Genomic DNA, 15,679 nt, shown 5'->3' with positions numbered 1-15,679 from the left:
AGTTCAGAGCTGGTAACATATTGCTAAGAGCTCACATCAATGGTCTGTTATTCAACCAAAAGCCCTTTTAGAGGAGCAATTGTCTACTGCACAGAACAAACCAAATGTTCATGTCTGAACTGCAACATAAGGATAGCTAAAAACTGTCAAGTAGAAGAGGATTTTGATTAATGGATAAGATGGATCAAAGGAGCAAAGAGGGATAGATTTTTTCAAGAGAAAGTCGAGACAGTAAATTAAATGGATTTTCAGCAGCCATTTTAGAAAAGTGGAGACACAAGAAGCCAAATAGAGAATAAGCTGACCACCAGGAACTAAAGCAAAAAAATATTTAGTTATTCAGAGAGGAACTGTGTGAGACAGTCCCAAATATGTAAGGACTCCAGTCTGTAAGAGCATTGAAAAATTAACAGGTAACTGAGCCTGGCTAGGATACAGACATTTTGCCTTTCCTAGTTTCTTTCCCTGGTTTGTGAAATGAGGAACTAGAATATCTTTTTGCAAAGTCGTTGCTATTGGTGTCAAAGCTAAATGTGAGTCTGCAAGAGAGTTCTCTTAATTTGCTAAAAGGGCCTTTGGGAAAGTTAAATATGGGGGATTCTGCTTTGTCTTATGAAATTTGGGAACAGCAGTATGTGGGTCCCAAAACCAGCCTGATAAATATTTAGACAGAACCATACCAAAAAGGTGAAACAAGAGGTTTACATTTAAGCATTCCTATATGTACCCTCTGCAGCCAGGCACTGCTATCTGTTCAGGCTTTCAGGCAAACAAACAGAAGAAGAAGACAGATTTATTTTAACTTGAAAAGTAGTATGTGGATATCTTTTTAATGATTATGAGTAGTCATCACCCAAAGCCATGTTGTGGTACCACTGACTGACCTCACTCTTGTCTAATCTTTCATATTTTTTGTCATTAGCTGTATACTTACTCATTGATTTACCAAGATATTACCATTATACACTGTTGTTCTACCCTCATTACTATGCATTAGGCCTTTGTTACTAACTTTTATTGCTCAGATATAAAATTTTGATGTATTTAATATAAGAAAACAACAACAAAGCATAGAAGACAGTACATATTGTACCAGCTGGCCTGGGTACAGGAAAAGCTGTGGTAATCAAGGCATATGAAAGCTCTATGAATAAAACATTTTTGTCTTGTTTTATATTACAATGGCATATTATTGCCCATATATTAAAGGAAAGTTTGGAGTTAAAAGCAAATTAGACTGGAGCTTCAAGAGGGACTGTACTACTTGTTTATTGAAAAGTGTGCCTCGGTTTCTACAGATACAGCTCATCTGTCTTTCAAAACATCCCCTGTCAATATCTTTCAGTGAGATGATGAGTGATTGCATCACAGCCCTTGTTCCACAGTTTGTTTTGGAATAAAGTGAGATAGGAGATCAGGGATAGAGGAGATAGAGTCTCTGTTGATCTTTTCCCATTGACTTTACTCATTCCTAGCATAGACCATATGTGCCAGAAGAAAGATGTGTTTCCAGAGATCCTCTGTTTGATAATCTCTTTCTAAGGGACCTGGCTCTTGAAGGTTCGTGGACATCTTGAGACCACTCTAAACTACCTTCAGGTCTGTGTGACAATTTAAACAGTCATAGGAACAAGCTGTCATAATTGATATTTTTGTGGCCTTTCATATGGACCCCCTAATGAGAAACTCCAGTCCATAAGTGAGTATATTAAATGATAAAGGAAGTTTTATAGCCTTTCAAAGGGAGCACAAAATTGGGGATTATGTCATCTCTATTACACCATATTTATTGTTCTGTAAGCATAGTGCCATTGAAGAATGTCAAGATTTTACTAAAGATGTAGTCCCTTCTAGGATAGGTGCAATTTTAAGGCTACAGACTGCAAGAGGTCTGTGAAAAATCAATAGATATAAATATCATGTCTTCCTTATAAATAGAATTCCTAGACCATTGCATTACATAGAAAAAATCCCTAAGGCAATTTCACTCTTCCCAGCAATCTTTTCACATTGATTTCTTCTTGCATTCTTCTTCCATAGCTAAGGAAGCACATGTCAAAAGCAATTGCAGCCTATCTGTAGAATTAATAATCGTCTGCCTTTTTTTAGAAAGCTTAATAGAATGGAAGACACTAAAATAATTGCATGAGAAATGCAATACACATTCCTTTTGCAAAGCTCTTTTCTTGTGGTTCATTGTCTCCTGTCCATGCATTTCCTAGCATGCATGTATATTGCATTTTGTTTTGGGCTCAGTTCAAGAGGGGCAGAGATCTACCAAAGACGGTCCAACAGAGATCTACAAGGATGACTGGGGGACTTGGACATCTCTCCTATGAAGAGAGACTGAGAGAACTGGGGCTGTTTAGTCTTGAGAAGAGAAGGCTAATAGGGGATTTTATTAATGTCTATAAATATCTGAGGGGTGGGTGTCAGGATGAAGGTTATGTTCTCTTTTTGGTGGTGCCCAGTGGTAGGACAAGGAACCATGGGTCCAAACTGGAACACAGAAGGTTCTACCTCAATATGAGGAGAAAATGCTTTGCTGTGAGGGTGATGGAACACTGGAACAGACTGCACAGATAGGTTGTGGAGTCTCCTTCTCAGCATACTTTCAAAAGCCATCTGGATGTATTCCTGTGCAGACTGCCCTAACTGATCCTGCTTTGTCAGTGGGACTGAACTATGTGATCTCCAAAGGTCCCTTCCAAAGGACCCTTCCCTAACGGTCTGTGATTTTCAGTGATGTCTTTGTTCCAGTATCTGAAAGGGGCCTACAACAAAGCTGGTGAGGGACTTTTTAGAGTAATGATAGGACTAGGGGGATTGGAACAAAAATAGAAATGGGTAGGTTCAGATTGGATGTTAGGAAGAAGTTCTTCACCATGAGGGTGGTGAGACACTGGAACAGGTTGCCCAGGGAGATGGTAGAAGCCCCATGCCTGGATGGTTCTAAAGCCAGGCTAGATGTGTCTCTGGGCAACCTGATCTAGATGTCCCTGACCATGGCAGGGGGGTTGGAACTGGATGATCCTTGAGGTCCCTTCCAATCCTAACAATTCTATGATTCTATATGCAGGCAAACTCTGAATAACTCAAAAAAAAGTATTATGTCTTGAGAAGTCCAACTAGTAACTTCCTATTCACCTAATTAATGATGATTTTGTTAGTTATGTGCATCCTTCTAAACTTCAGGAGAGGTGTTGTTTATTTTATGATTTTATATCTTGATTTGATTGCTACATGACTTCACCTATACTCCTCCTGGAACCTGAAGTAGCTTGGAAATACTGTTTCAGAACTGTGTCATGTATATGAAAGTGCATAATAGTTTGCAAGAGCAGGCCAGTCTAAAAGTGAAATGCAGTTTCCACATCTGGCAGTTGTAAGCCTTATGTTGTAAAGTTCTAATGCAGTGTATTGTCATGATCAGCATGCACTTTGAAATTTCTATCATGTTTCTGTATTATTTTGGCATATTATTCCATATAAATTGCCTGATCAAGGTGTTTGAAACACTGACTAACCTAACACACTTTCTTTTCAAACAGTGGTGTAGTTAGCAATATTTGTTTCAGGACACATGTTTTTGCATCTTCAAAGGACATTAAAAGAAAATGGATGCTGTTTAAAATACATCAGGATATAGAGACAGTTGATGAGTAGTGGTAATTCAAGACAATCTTTGAAGATATTTGCACTGAAAAAATCTCCCTTATTTTATAATCAGTTGACTAAAAGGTTGTGAGTGAGGAAGGACTGTGCTCACAACAATCTGTATTTTTGTTTCATTTTTAAGATGGGAATGAAAGTTGAAGCAGCAGCAGAAATAAGAGGCTCCAAGGTTTTGAAAAACAGAGGAATAAATCAGAAAATAAAAGACCTTGAGACCTTTATGTCATTTGCAAAACACTGAAATGGAAATAGGAGAGAGCCATGATCTAGCAAAAATGAAGGGTCACTCTTTGTTATTACATTTCAGGTATCTGTCCCTGTTCCATATGTCATTAAATTTTTGCTTTTAAGAAAATTCACTAGAAAAGTATTACCATAGATAAGGTAATAGCTGAAGATATTGCTGAGATTAAGAAACCATCTCACAGCAGGAGTGTTTTGTAATATTATATGAGGAGGTTTTTTCAAGAGGAATAAAAATGAGACTGGCAATTTCTATTATTGCTAAATTCTGAGTTGCCAGCATTGCACCACAAGCCCTAAGCAGTAATCATTTGCTGCTTTTGTCTATCGAGTGGGCACTGTAGCCTGTAGAAAGTGGAATTCTATCGTGTTGACACATTATGCTTCAGTAACTAGGCAAGTTGTTTCATTGCTAAAATATGACAGGCTTTCTCAGGCTAACCAAAATCCTTTTTGCATTTGTAGTTAATTTTTGTTTTGTTTTGTTTTGTTTTTCCTGGCAATGTTTGATGTGGTTTAAAATGAAATATAAAAACATAAGGATTTTTAAGGTCTGGTAGAGTGCTGAAGTTTCATTAATTTTTTTTGCCCCAGAATATCACTGTGCAATTAACAAGCTCTGTATTGCTGTCAGGATGTATTATTTCCACTGTCTGTATCTTGCAGTGCTGCATTTCATTGATCTGGTAACTGATATAAAACTCAACTCTCAGAAGTGATTGGATAAAGCAATCTAGAGAATGTTTCCAATATTAATAACAGGGATCACATTAGTTCATAGGAATAGCAAAGCCAAAACAAATACATTTTATTCTGAGGACAAATCAATTACTTGTGCTTGGTGAAATAGATAGAAGAATAACTGCTTTTAGCTTTACATTCCAAATCATGGAGTACAATAATGTGAGAAAACATCACATGACTCTCTTCAGCTCTAACTGCCCTTTGTCTGCTAGATGTCCAGAATATTATGGGATATCCCACACTGTGTGATGAAATTCTGTATCTCTTAGTTTATATAGGGTATAGCTTTTCCCTGTTTTCTGCATCATGCAGGCATCTGGAAAATGGCTGTTATACATGCACACTGCAAATTTTATACTGAATGTACCATGTCTTCAGTGGCCTGGGTTGATGTATTATTCCTTCAGCTTACATAGTAGTTCACCATTTAAAATCTGTCATATGTGCTCTCTGAAAGACAAAGCAAGTAGGCAGAGAAAATAGGTAGTTATCTGATAAAGGGATGTAGACTGCTGGGCTTTGTAATCTAGCATGAGAACATAAATACCAGAATTACGCTGCATTTAAGTTAAGGAAAATGTATTAGAGAAAATTAGAATAAACTCAAGGTTTTGCTTGTAAAGATACGTCAAAATTGGACACATGGACATAGAGAGTATAAAACTGGTGTCTATGAATGTAAAACAGATCAGACTGAGATTTGTAAACTGATGTTTTGATGAAAACATTAGTCCTCATTTTAACAATTTGACTGAAATAGGAACAAGGTAATATTGCAAGCATGTGAGACCAATTTTAAACTGAGGGGCTGAGATAAATTAGGACTCCACTTTGAAAATGTATTGTAGTTAATTTTATAATTTATCAGCTAAATCTTGTTCCTTGTGAACTGCCAGACCACACAGTCCCCCAGCAGGTTGCTAGGATCACAGGATGTTAGGGGTTGGAAGGGACTTCTGAAGATCATTGAGTCCAACCTCCCTGCCTAGCACAGGTAACGCAGGAATGCATCCAGATAGGTCTTGAAATTCTCCAGAGAAGGAGACTCCACAACCTCTCTGAGGAGCCCATTCCAGTGCTCTGTGATCCTGACAGTGAAGAAGCTCCTCCTCATGTTGAGGTGGAACCTCCTGTGCTATAGTTTACATCCATTGCCCCTTGTCTTATTACAGGGTGCAACTGAGAAGAGCTTGTCCCCTCCCTCTTAACACCCAGTCCTCAGATTATTCATAAACATTTATTAAATCCCCTCTCAGTCTTCTCCAGACTAAAAAGCCCCAGGGCTCTCAGCCTTTTCTCATAAGGCATGTGCTCCAGTCCCTTAATAATCCTCATAGCCTTCTGTTGGACTCTCTTGAGTAGATCTCTGTCACTCTTGAACTGGGGAGACCAAAACTGGACACAATATTCCAGGTGAGGTCTCACCAGGGCAGAGTAGAGGGGGAGGAGAACCTCCCTTGATCTGCTGGACACATTCTTCTTAATGTACCCCAGGATGCCATTGGCCTTCTTGGCCACAAGGGCACATTGCTGACCCATGGATAACTTCTTGTCCACCAGGACTCCCAGGTCCTTCTCCACAGGGCTGCTCTCCAGCAGATCACCTCTTAACCTATACTGGTGCAGTTTATTATTCCTTCCCAGATGCAGGACTCTGCACTTATCTTTGTTGAACCTCATTAGGTTCCTCTATGCCCAGCTCTCCAGTCTGTCAAGGTCTCACTGAATGACTGCACAGCCTTCAGGCATATCAGCCAAGCCTCCCAGTTTGGTATCATCAGCAAACTTGCTGAGCAGACTGTCTGTCTGTCTTTCATTCCCTTCATCAATGTCATTAATGAAGATGTTGAACAGGACCAGACCCAGCACTGATCCCTGGAGGACTCCACTAGCTATATCTCTCCAGCTGGGCTTGGCACCATTGACCACCACTCTTTGGACTCTGTTTTGTAACCAGTTCCTAATCCATTTCACTGTCTGTTATTCTATCCTACACTTCCTGAGCTTACTCACAAGGATGTTATGGGAGACAGTGTCAAAAGCCTTACTAAGGTCAAGGTAGAATGCATCCACTGGTCTCCCTGCATCTACCCATTCTGTTACAACATCATAGAAGGCTATCAGATTAGTCAAGTAGGATTTCCTCTTGGTAAATCCATGCTGACTACTCCTGCTCATCTTATTCTCTTCCAAGTACCTAGAGATGGCTTCCAGAATGAGCTGCTCCATCATTTTTCCAGGGATGGAGGTGACGCTCACTGGTCTGTAGTTTCCTGGAACCTCTTTCCTGCCCTTTTTGAAGGCTGGAGTGACATTGGCTTTCCTCCAGTCCTTAGACACCTCTCCTGTCTTCCAGGATTGTGCAAAAATGCTGGAAAGTGACAACAACAATGCTGAATAGTGACAACATTAGTCAGTTTTCTCAACACTTTTGTGTGCATCTTATCAGGGCCTATGGACTTGTGAATACTCAATTTATGTAACTGATCCTTAACCCAGTGTTCATTGACTACTGGAGAGCCTTCTCTCCTTCAGTTGTCTTCTCCTTCATCTCGGGTCTGGAATTCATAGGGATATTCATATCAGAGATACTTAAACTCCCAACTTCGTGACTTGTTCAATATTCAGATTACAGAGCTGAGTTAACTGGGCTTCCAACTTCATCACCTGTGGAAAAATAAAAACATGTTTCAGTAGATGAAATGCAAAAATGTGTAAGATTTAAAATATCCATAGCTTACTGTAAATTAGTTTTACCACAGACTTGGAAAAACAGCTAAAAAAATAATAATAAAAGAAGTACCCTCTCTGGCTGACTGTGATTCCTTTTCTTAGGTACTCATTGAGTATATCATACTCTTATGCTCAGGCCAGAATTAAGTTGATCAGCAAGTTTGAAGAAGTTGTCAAAATTTTCTTTAAGATCTCATTGACAGAGGCTTGACATTCTGTTCCAATGTTGATGGATGAGCTACATATCTTCTCTAGGAATTTTGGAGGTATTTCTCACCTAGAAATTTAGAAATTCCTTGTTATTTGCAAGACCCTCAGGCTTTGATGACATCTTTGCCTATTTTGGTCTGTGCCTGTGGCACACTACAGTTTAGTCTCTTGATGACTGAAGCACTCTTACCTAATTAAAATAATTGGGCTCCATGTAGCAGAATCTGGGTAATATTTAATGGCTTATGATGCTCGGGAGATTATATTAGGCAAACTCATAATTCTGTCACACCTTAAACATAAAGGAAGTTTATGACTGGAGAGGACTCAGAATTATATTTTTACTACTTCTCACCTCTTCAACAAAGTACCTAGAAACACATTTGACAGTCAGGGAACAATGCTTTATCCTGTGGCCCATCAGGAAAGGAGTGGAGTGCCACAATATGAGAGAAGGAGAAGTAAACTGTTTATAGGATTCTCCAGTTAATTCTGCATGTATGGAAAACTGAGCCCTATCTTCTGATTTCATATTACACTGACATACATGGTAAGCTTATTCTCACTTTTGTGACAGTGAAACATTGCACATAATGGAAAAGTGTAGCCATTTTAAACCAATCTATTTCCTTCAGGTAATAGATTAAAAAATACTGGTTATAGCAGGTCCCAGACCACGAGAGGTACCTGAGATTCCCTAATTATAAAGTTCATATACTGACTGTACTTTTATAACTGATAAGACAAATACAAATGAATTTGTAAATTAGCAGAACTAGAGGTTAATGAAAGGTTTGATGTGAATAAACAGATCTATCACTGAGTCACTGAAGAGGGAACAATAATGCAATCAGCAGAGGATGTGCTGCTTGAGAAAGGCAGCCATCAAGGGCAGGATTCTAATTGTGTAAGAGGCTTATTTGAGCAATCTTCTAAAATCTTTCTGTATTTGAGCAGGAAAGAGAAACATGGACTGAATGCAGAAAATCACTTATAAATGAAAAGGAAAATAAATATGAATCAAAGTAAGCCTATTTATTGCCTTTTATAAGTTTCATATAAAGGCCTCCTGAGGCACTTTGGATTGTATTATTGTATTACTGTAGAATGCAAGAGCTGCTTAATCAATGAGAAAGGATGGCAGAAAAAGAGAGGACCAGAACAATAAGATCTTAGATTAGGATGAATCTATTGACTGACATTTGTAGCTTACCCAAGTAAAAATGGCAAAGTTCTGAATGCTAAAGAAAAAATGTTCCCATTGTGTATCTGGTATAATTCTGGCCAGTAGCCCAATTCAAAAGTAAATCACAAAGCTCATAAGTGAGCAGCTGACATAGATCCCCCAAAAAAGCATTGCTTTCTATGGTTTTTGGGTCACTTGTATTCTTCACATCACTGGATCAGAGTGAAAATGTGCAACAGAGATTTGAGGATTATGTCTATTCTGTGTAAGTACAAATATGGAAAGCAGCAGTCTGTGTCATTTTAGAGCATCCAAGTAATGAGACTGTAAAGAGTTGCCCAATTAAAATATTTGCATGTTTTAATATCTTTCATTAGCTGATCAGGGAGTTTACCTTGACTCTCTGATGGTCAGCCAGGCTCTTGATTCATTCTTCCAAGGCTACAATAGTGTTTTCCATGTGAAGGGCATAAAATTATTATCAGCTGAAACTGTGAAACTCATTTTGATGAAAAAAAATAAATACAGAATACAAGTACACCATAGTTAGGGAGCATGGAAAAGCTCAGGGCAGTGGGCATTAACATTTCACTGAAGAACATATTTTCTGTGAAGATAAGCAAGAAGCTGTCTACAGTTTCCCAGTGCTCCTGTTGGTTTTACAGATGTATAGAATTTCTTAGTGAACCTTTAAGCAAAAGGTCTTTAAGACAGCTCTTTGTAATTACAATAGCATGCCTGTGAACTAAATCAACACAACTGATTATCTCTTCACCAGTATACGAGAAATGTGTATTTTTCATTGCACATGTGGCATTGTTTCTATATGCTGTATAGAACCCATATTGACAGGGTACTCTGTAATGCATCTGGTTGGGCTACACTCCTTGAAGAGCTGGAGGAAAATAGCATAAAAAAAGATCTTAAATATAACTTCAGGTAATTTCCCTATAGAAAATTAACAGCTTTAACATATACTATTAAGTAAGACAGAATTATTCTGGGTTCAACATTCCTCATCACTGCTACTTCAGTAAGTTATTTAACAACGATGCCACACGCAGAACATTAGTATTTCAAAACCATTTCTAACAGATAGCAAAGCCAGCATTTCACAATCAAAGCTAATTTTGAAGTGCTGAAACAAAGCTGATTTTAAGTTATAAGTCTCAAAAAAAAAAAAAAAAAAGGCATCTGAAAACTGTCTTTATTGCTGCAAAACTGCTCTCTTGTTGGATGAGTCAAAACAAATAGATGATGCTTACAAAGCTTTGAACAAAAATCCACTTCTAACAAAGCATAAGCACAAAAGCCTCACAGCCTGAAAGAGAATATCTGGGCAAAGATATAAGCTTGCTAAAGTCAACTTAGAATAGAACTTGCATCTCAACTGTAACAATTATAGTGAGGACATAAGCTATAATAGAGGGAGTAAAGACAATTTTGCAAAGGGCAAACTGTGAAAATAGTAAACAAAAATATAATTACCAAATTAAAGACATCCTTTACAGAGTAAGCTAACAATATTATTAATAAAAAGCAAAGATATAGAGTTAGAGAACAATGACCAGCAGTAATTCAGTGGGAAATAATAGAAAACCAGAATGCAATACTTGCTCATCAAATCATTATGAGAAAGGAGAGGGAAAATTCTGATAAGAATAATATATCTGTGAATGAAAGTCTTGAATAAGGGCAGAAAATTACTGATAGATAACCAAGTCTCAGTTAACTCCATTTTATCCCTACATTTCTCTGAAGTTAAATCATTCATACCAGTCAATTATATTTTTTTTCCAGAAGCTCTCACATTAAATTGGGTGACAATCACTACCTTGATAAAAAAACTATTCCACTGACACTTAAAAGAGATAAGTGAAGAGATAAAGAGTAAGGTTTAAAGGTAATGGTGAGTCACTTGTTCATATTAAGTGAACAGTAAAATAGGCTGGTTAGGCTGGGCGTTGTTTCTGTTAAGAAATACCAAAGAGCAGCAGTATGTTTTGTGCTTATATCTGTTATTTTCTTTTATGCCAGTGAAAATGCTCACATATGTGATACGAAGTAATGACAATGATAAGTCTCTTATGCATGCCTGAAATGGTTATATTTAAAAAGATTGAGTTTTAGGCCACCAGTCTAATCCAGTGTTTAATATGAAATAAAATCTGCAAGTAAAAAAAGTAGGCAAGGGGCCTCTTCTACAACATTATCATAAGACTACTTTTTACTTATTTTTTCCCTTCAAACTCAAAAAATGTAAATTTTATTTCCTTGTTTTGTTTAGGGAACTTCTTGTATGTGTCCTGAATGTGCTTTTTGAAATGTATTGATCTTTATGGTTAGGATGCTTATGTCAAAATCTTATCAAGCAGAGTCACTCTGAAAAAAAATAATTAGTTGGATATGTCTGTTGTTGGCATATTGTTTTGTGACATCCCATCTAAATTAGAAAGCTGAAATCTTTAAAAACACCAGAAAATCAAACCCCAAACACTGGATGGAGGAGGATTAAATAGGAAAATGAGGGCAACAGGGAGGCAGCCTTAATATGAGGACTGAGAATTCTGATTACTGAGTATTCAAAACCCTCACAGGAGCACCAATATCTTCACTCGTTCTCTTGACTTGAAGAATGAAAAACTGCTCCTAGATTTTGTGGGAACAGTTTGGAAGGAGACAACAGGAACATGAAGTTTCCTCCTATGATGAGAGATGTGACCGCGTGAGGCAGCGCTGCACCTCTGGTTGCTTGTTCGGTCCCTAATGAGCAGTGGAGATTGAGAATAACAGCTAGTACAGTGCAGGTTTCTCCAGAGATCCCTCACAGAGTCTGAAAATGCATATTCTGTAGGAAAACCTATAATTTATTAAATCCTTTGACAGGTAAGCCTGCCATAAAGGAATAAAAGTTAGATTAGAATATATGTGCTTTGGATGAATGTATCCAGAATCATGGGAAGCGAGCTGCCAAGTATTTGTATAAATGAAGGCAGAATTGGGATGCTTATATCATGAACTGCGGATAGAAATTGCAGTGTTTGAGTCTGAAAAGAGCAGTAGGCTATTAAGTGGGTGCAACCTTTAAATCACAGAATCACCAAGGTTAGAAGAGACCTCAAAGATCATTAAGTCCAACCCGTCACCCAAGACCTCATGACTAAACCATGGCACCAAGTGCCACGTCCAATCCCCTCTTGAACACCTGCAGGGATGGTGACTCCACCACCTCCCTGGGCAGCACATTCCAATGGCTAACAACTCTCTCAAGTGAAGAACTTTCTCCTCACCTCGAGCCTAAACTTCCCCTGGTGCAGCTTGAGACTGTGTCCTCTTGTTCTGGTGCTGGTTGCCTGGGAGAAGAGACCAACCCCCTCCTGGCTACAACCACCCTTTAGGTACTTGTAGACAGCAATAAGGTCTCCCCTGAGCCTCCTCTTCTCCAGGCTAAACAATCCCAGCTCCCTCAACCTCTCCTTGTAGGGGCTGTGCTCGAGGCCTCTCACCAGCCTTGTTGCCCTTCTCTACACACATTCAAGTGTCTTGATGTCCTTCTTAATGTACAAATGTTGGATGTACAAACAGCCCAGCCACATGACTGAGATTTTGAGGTAGCCAATTTCTGTGCTAATGTATATTGATTAAAACCTTCCAAATCTTGTGTTTTCAAGTTTCTACAGTTATTATATTTACAGTTATTTGCATTTACATCGACAGAAAGATTTTTTTTCTGGACATTAAGTAATTATTTAAAGTTATTCAGGGGCGTGTTTCAGATTTGAAGATGGAAAAAAAATGTGATTGCTACACAGTAGCATTGCTCTAAGCTAGTAACTCACCATATCCTCCTATCAGAAGAATGAAAACAACTGGTAAATGGTAAATTAAATAAATCAAAGAGGAAATAAACTTGGCAATAAATGTACAATGCTGTAATAGCTTTTATATGCAACTGTGGTTCACACCAGTGGGTGTTTTCGTATAATACATCACAAGCATTCACTGTTCAGAGAAACACATTAGTGAGTTTGTGTTGTTTTTATTATAAGCCATGCAGATAGTATTTGTCCCACTGGGATGTGGCATTAATTATTAGCAAAAGATCTCTTACATTAATTCAGTCAACAGAGAATGAAGACTTCAATCTTTATTTTCAGAGCACAACATATAACTGTGCAAAACTGCATTAAAAAACATTTAACCCATGCAGAGTATTCTTGCTGAAGAGACAGCACATGGCCAAAATAAGTGGCTCTAACATTTGCAAATGTTCCTGTGTAATTCAAACATGAACTCCTTTATTATTTCAGAAAAAAAAAAAAATATTTCCTGGCCAGTGGTCAATGCCTGAACTAACAGCATTTGAATCATAGAATACCAGACTGGAAGGGACCTCAAGGATTCTGGGAAAAGCAGTCTAGATAAGATGGCCCAGCACCCTGTCCAGCTGAATCTTAAAAATGTTCAGTAGTGGGGCCTCCACTACTTCCCTGGAGAGATTATTCCAGTGAATGACTGTCCTTGTTGTGAAAAATTTTCCTCATGTGTCTAATTAGAATCTATGTATTCCTCATCTTTTCCCTGTGGATCCTTGTAAAAAGGGAATATCTATCTTCTGTGTACCCCCCCCCCCCCCCCCCCCCCCTTTTAATACTGGAACACAGTGATAAGGTCTCTCCTAAGCCTTCTTTTCTCAAAGCTGAACAAACTCCTATGGCATGGTTCCCAGTCCTTTGTGACCCTTCTCTGACCCCCTCTCAATCCTGTCCACAACGTTTTTGTACAGTGGAGACTAAAACTGAACATAATATTACAAGTGTGGCCTGTAATACTGAGTAGAGTAGGATAATAACTGGGCTGGTGATGCCCTGGATGATGAAATGCAGCATCCTGCTGTCTGTCTTTGCTGCTGCACCACACTTCATTCACTGCACTCCACCAGAAGCCCCAGGTCCCTTTCACAGTGCTGCTCTCCAGCCAGGTAGTTCTCAGTCTGTGCTGCACTCCTGTATTATGTTTTCCCAGGTAGAAGTGTGTCTCCCTTCCAAAGTGTCCTCTTCCCTGCTCAGTTTGGTATCATAATCAGATTTTATCAGGGTACATTTGATCCCATTATCCAGATGACTTATGAAGATATTAAACAGTGTGCAGCCCAATATCAATGCCTGGGAGATGCCACTTGTGGCAGGAAGTATTTGATTCTCTTAGGGATGGAATTTTTTAGAGTAAGTCTCCTAGACAAAACAAAAAAAAAAACAAATATCAATCAAACAAAGCATATTTCTGCAAGTGAAGCAAGAGGAAAACAGTGACTTCCAGAACGTGGAAATAAGCTATTAACATGAGTCTGCAGTGTGCCCAGGCGGCCAAGAGAGCCAATGGTACCCCGGCCTGCATCAGGAACAGTGTGGCCAGCAGGAGCAGGGAGGTGATTCTCCCCCTGTACATTGCACTGGTTAGGCCACACCTGTGTCCAGTTCTGGGCCCCTCAGTTTAGGAAGGACGTTGACTTGCTGGAGAGTGTCCAGAGAAGGGCAACAAAGTTGGTGAAGGGTTTGGAACACAAGCCCTGTGAGGAGAGGCTGAGGGAGCTGGGATTGCTTAGCCTGGAGAAGAGGAGACTCAGGGGAGACCTTATTGCTGTCTACAACTACCTGAAGGGAGGTTGTAGACAGGCGAATGTTGGTCTCTTCTCCCAGGCAACCAGCACCAGAACAAGAGGACACAGTCTCAAGCTGCACCAGGGGAGGTTTAGGCTGGATGTTAGGAAGAAATTCTACACAGAGAGAGTGATTGCCCATTGGAATGGGCTGCCTGTGGAGGTGGTGTAGTCACCATCATTGGAGGTGTTCAGGAGGAGATTTGATAAGGGGCTTGGCTGCATGGTTTAGTTGATTAGGTGGGTTGGATTGGTTGATAGGTTGGACACGACGATCTTGAAGGTCTCTTCCAACCTGGTCTGGTTTGGTCTGGTCTATTCTATTCTATTCTATTCTATTCTATTCTATTCTATTCTATTCTATTCTATTCTATTCTATTCCATTCCATTCCATTCCATTCCATTCCATTCCATTCCAATTCTAAGCCAACTAAAGGAGCTGACAATTCAGTAAGAAAATAATGTTAAGGAAACAATTGTAAATTATCTCAATGTTAAGGAGGATTTGTAAGGGCAAGAAAGACCAGCTTGCTTGAGCAATAACCTTTTTATGACCTGAAAAGTAAGAAAAAACTGTATTTAAAAAAAAAAAAAAAAAAAAAAAAAAAAGCAATTAAGCAGGTTGTAGAACTAGGAACAGCTATAAAAAACAGAAGACACACAGGAACAAAATCAGAAAGTGCAACACATGAAATAAAATACTTTAAATACAATGTCTACAAAAGAATATTCAGAAGTAACAGAAGCAGCAACATGAAAAATCAAGGAAGCTGTTCATTGGCTTCTCCTGGTAGTAGAAAATATGCCATTGAACAGCTCCAGTAGAGAAATAGTTGTTGTTTTGTTTCCATTTAAAGGTCAAACCTACTCTGATAGTTAGCAGAACTAAAACCAATGAAACAGATTTTTAAATTACCAGCTACAGGGAGGAAAGTATAGAGACGTGTTTTGAAATCAGCTTTCCCTGGTGAAGTTTTTCCTGTGGGAATGGCTGAAGAACATTAATGGTCATTTCTAAGAATATGTACAGGGAAGTCTTTTAAAAGGTGAAAACATAATGTCTTTGTCTAAAAAGAGGGGAAAAGGGAACCTGAGACTTGCAGACCAGTAGATTTAATTTGACTTCCTGAGGAAAAACTGTAGTAAATCCAGCTCTTGGTAGTTACCTAGAGAACAAAAAAAAGTCTCAAGAAGCACAGGCTTAGCAAGAGTTTGTCACACCAGTCTAC

The 15,679-nt window shown here is 38.8% G+C and overlaps 1 protein-coding gene across 1 annotated transcript in view; it reads left to right on the top strand.

Annotated features, from left to right (window-relative positions):
- Positions 1-15,679, top strand: part of PRKN (parkin RBR E3 ubiquitin protein ligase) — a 797,047-nt gene that overhangs the window by 668,953 nt on the left and 112,415 nt on the right. The window lies entirely within an intron of this gene.

Source organism: Melanerpes formicivorus, unplaced genomic scaffold (assembly GCF_026170545.1).
Source record: "Melanerpes formicivorus ecotype bairdi unplaced genomic scaffold, bMelFor1.0.p_v2 SCAF_2, whole genome shotgun sequence".
Lineage (NCBI taxonomy): Eukaryota > Metazoa > Chordata > Aves > Piciformes > Picidae > Melanerpes > Melanerpes formicivorus.
Note: the sequence above shows the minus strand (reverse complement) of the source record. Positions and strands in the feature narration are given on the sequence as shown.